This window comes from Amblyomma maculatum, chromosome 4 (genome assembly GCF_055883805.1).
Source record: "Amblyomma maculatum isolate TAMU_Amacu chromosome 4, ASM5588380v1, whole genome shotgun sequence".
NCBI classification, from domain to species: domain Eukaryota; kingdom Metazoa; phylum Arthropoda; class Arachnida; order Ixodida; family Ixodidae; genus Amblyomma; species Amblyomma maculatum.
The window spans coordinates 138,404,213-138,408,368 of NC_139347.1; the positions used below are offsets into that span (position 1 = coordinate 138,404,213).

Below are 4,156 nucleotides of genomic sequence, written 5' to 3' on the forward strand. Positions count from 1 at the left end.
GATGACCGTATTGTGTCACCGGCTGCTAAGAATCTGAAATACAAATATATAGTTGAGGAATCAGATGATGTGTTTATGTAAACAGCAGCAGTCTTCAGTTATGGTGTACGGACTCATGCACTTCTTTAAGAAAGTGTTTTACCTGACAGTTTGGGCAAGTCGGTGGTCTGACGAGATTGCTTTTCTGAACTTTGTGTCCTTTTTGCGGATGTGAGGCCCAACCAGCTCCAGGAGGGTGTCAAATACACATGGAGGCATTCTTAGGTAACTAAAAAAAAATAGGAGCAAACATGTATTCACCATTCAACATGATTATAATGAATGAACAATCACTTCTTGATGGAAAGGAAAGCTACAGTAGTTAGCGTACACTTTGATGACAACTGAAGCGGGGTGGAGATGGAAGTGAAGATGGGCGGAGAAATGCCTTATTTGTTTTTATAACGCTCAACCTGTTTCTTTGTCTAGCGCCAAATCTAGTAATACAGCCACAACAGCCAAGACCGAACGGCCTTTTCATTAGCAGACGAACACCAAGCCCACGAGCCACCACTGCGACTCATGCTATTTTAGCAGCCTATTCACGATACTACTACACTGAACATAACCTGAGAACTAACAGAATGTACAAAGGGCTGCCCAGACTTACTCTCGGTAGTATTCCACGTCGCGAGAACGAAGAAGCGGCAGTAGCTTGCTGGCGTGGCCGAGCTCCTCACGTTGTTGCAGCGCTGGTCGTACCCACCAACGCCGCTGTCGCCGTCTTTTCTTCGGAGCGTCCAGCACGCGTTGCCGTTGACGTGCAGCACACAGCGAGTTCGCCAGAAGAACCAGGAGAACCTCCTCCTCGTCTGAATTCCCCATGTTTTATTACAGTGCGCACAACTTGCACAAAACTCGAGCGCGTCAACGAAAACAGATCGACCCGCAGCTCAAGAGCGCGCGTGCGAAAACGCGCGAAAAGGACAGCTTTGATGGGCTGTCGTCAGATGGCGCCAACATCGATATCGCGTCGGCGGCGATGTGTTTGCTGTGAAGTGAGAACGAAGGAGCCTGTCGGCGGCGGCGAATTTCGCTCGCTCTCGCCGCCGAATTCTCTAGTGTGAACGTCTGTCCGCACGAGGCAGCGGAGGTGGCTCAGCTACAGAGCCAGTAGCAGGCCCGTGCATTTCCTTTTCCTTCTTCCTACAGCCACAACAAGAACAACAACCGCCGGCCAGACGTTGCGATGCCGCCTACCACGAAAGCCACTCGGCATAATGCGAAGAGAAAAGAACGGCGAGCTACGGAGACCGAAGAAGAGCGTGAAGAGAGACTTTCTAAACGGCGTGCCCAGTATGCCGCTCGGCGACAATGTGCAGCCTCTACGGGAGTTTGCTTAACGCCATGGATAGTCGAAAAAGACGACAGAAATTTCTGTAGTACTACAGAAATTTCTATCGCGCTACAGAAATGTTTGATGTTACTACAGATATTTCTGTCGCGACAACAGAACTTTTGTTGTTACGTCAGAACTTTGTGTCGTTACGACAAAACATTGTGTTGTAACAACAGAACGTTGTGTTGTTACGTCAGAGCGTCTTGTTGTTGCGACAGAACGTTGCGTTGTTACGTCAAAACTTTGTGTTGTCGCAACAGACAACGGAAAGTTTTGACGTAACGACACAACGTTCTGTCTGTTGCGACAACAAAACTTTGTGATGTCGCTGCAGACAACACAATGTTTTGACGTACCATCACAACGTTCTGTCGCAACAACAAAATGTTCTAACGTAACACAACATTCTGACGTAATTGTCGCGACAACCCAAGGTATGTAGGTAATAGCGGGGTCAGGTAGCGAGGTTACAAGAAAAATTCTGTAATGTGTTCTGCAGTGGCAAGCAATTTTTATTTCGTGCATGTGGAACCGCCCATATTTTTCTTGTCCCAAATAAAACATTAGGTTTTCCTTTGTTGCGTATCAACATGTTTATTTCAGTTCAAAATACAAAATTCGTAATAAGACACTGAACAGTGTTACAGACAGTTCCATATAGAGGCTAATTTTTTGCCAGCCGTATTTTTTTTTCTGCGCGACTACCTCTCTGCCCTCAGCCGCCTTCGAACAACCTTAAAATCAACTCATTGTGCCAAAACAGAGCGCGCCTTGAGTGTCTATCTGCTGCCGTGCATGCATACCGCTAATTGCGCCATTCGCGCGCACATCAAGTAGCATCACGGGCGATTGCCGGCGCAGTCGCGACCGCAACACTCATGTTTCGTTCCATGCAGGGATTAGCTTCTCGATGAGTGCGAACAAGTTTCACAGGAACAATCGCAAAGCTACTTCTGTTTTATCTCAATCCTTAAAACAACCGGATGAATAAATCTTTCTCACCTGTGAAATCTGCTTCCAAATTTGTAGCGATCTCTTCAAATGATCTATCCTTGTTCTCACGTCGATGGTAAATTCCATCCTTTATGCACAACAAAAGATTTGACTCTCGTGGAGCAACCTGATATCACACGTTCTTGGCCAAAAACGAGGACGGCATATGCTTGCACAAGTAACTTCCCCGCACGTCTCCAGCACTCGCGCGCAGTCCTTGCTGGCTCGCGCCCAGCTCGGCGGGACCGACGCTACAGACATGGCAGATGCACGGGCAGTCTCAGGGAAAAATGGGGCTTTCTGTATATTTTAGTGCGGTAGAAGGACACGCTAATTTCAGTACGATAATGGTACCCTAGCAAAAAAATCCGATAGAAAACTAATAGCCTATCAGATTATTGATATTGGTTTTATAGGTCTGCCAGAGTATTGGTCTCATGTGTATCCTAGCCGATTGGTTTTACAGGTCTACTGGAGTATTGGTTTTATAGGTCAATTGTTTACTGGTCGTATAGGCTATGGTTTTATCGGTCCTATGGCATCTGATAAACTGATAGGTCTGTAATGCTAGTACACCCATAGCTGTCAATAATCTGATAGACCTACAAAACCAGTAGGCTTCCTATTGGTTTTGTAGGCCCTATGGAATATTGGTCTCATCGAGTAGCTGCGGGTGTTTTACCTCTCCGGACACCTGAAAGGAGAGGGCAGCTATGTTCCATTTTCTAGGGATGAGTTACGCAGCAGGTGCATGTATACACATTTTAATCCACAATGACAGCGGCAACGCATACTGGCACATAATCCAAACATTGACTGCATCCAGGTAGCCCTCGATTCCAAGATTGCGGATTTCGGCCCGATGATGTAGTCTCTCGAATGCTAAGGCACCTGAAAGAAATAAAAAATTGCGTTACAGCTTGAAAAATAAGCGATTTCAAGAACGCGACACCACCATGACTTCAAAAAATCGGTCCACACATATACCGGCAACCGCAATTGCGCGCGTCAGTTAGGAGAGGCGCCGCCATTACTGAACGCCGAGGTAGCTGCTGAACCAACATTCCGCCTTGCGCCTCACCACAGGTTCTGCCACTTAAACACAGTGCGCACGATATTCGAAAACAGATTAACGCTAAAAATTTTCATCAATACTTTCAAGAAATCGTGCCGACAACTTTAAAACTCGACGCTGCGTTATATCACACCGCGCGATTCAAATTCCTTTGTTGGCGTGCAGGCAACGGCATTCTGCAACGCAAAGCCACATCATACACTGACAAAGTATAAACGTCAGCCCGAAGTTGCAAGTGATGCACACGCACCTGATCAAAAGCTGAACGTGCGCTGGAACGTTGATATCCTCGAGAAGCACCCCGAAAATCGGCGAAAACTTATGAACACAGGGCACCGACCGAACTGCCGCCCGATCAGCGATCGCGCCAGCGCCAATGCCTCTACGGAGCTGCGCATGCGCGCCCAGAGGAGAGGTGGAAAGGAGGATGAGAGAGGCCAGCAAGGGAACGCTTGCGCGGGAGTGGGAGTGAGAGAAAGGAAACCTACCTCAACGCTGCGAAGCGCCGCCGGCATCGCGCTACCGCGTCGGCAGCTCGAGCCGTACTCGTCGCGTGCTCAATGTCGACTCCTCTCGTTGCTTGGACGCGCGCCTCTCAATCCATTTCACCGTCCTGCTCTGCACATGTAGGTGATTGTGACTGAACTGGGCCCCGACAGAACCGTGCTATATCCGCGTGCTTTCCCATCTCCATTCAGTGATCCAGTAGC

The 4,156-nt window shown here is 48.1% G+C and overlaps 1 long non-coding RNA gene across 1 annotated transcript; it reads right to left on the minus strand.

Moving 5' to 3' along the window:
- Window positions 1–3,119: 3,119 nt before the first annotated feature.
- Window positions 3,120–3,827, minus strand: LOC146193134 (uncharacterized). Its single transcript, XR_014706409.1, has 2 exons — window positions 3,697–3,827; window positions 3,120–3,262 (listed from the first exon to the last, which is right to left on the minus strand). It is a non-coding gene; the product is annotated as an uncharacterized LOC146193134 (long non-coding RNA).
- Window positions 3,828–4,156: the final 329 nt, after the last annotated feature.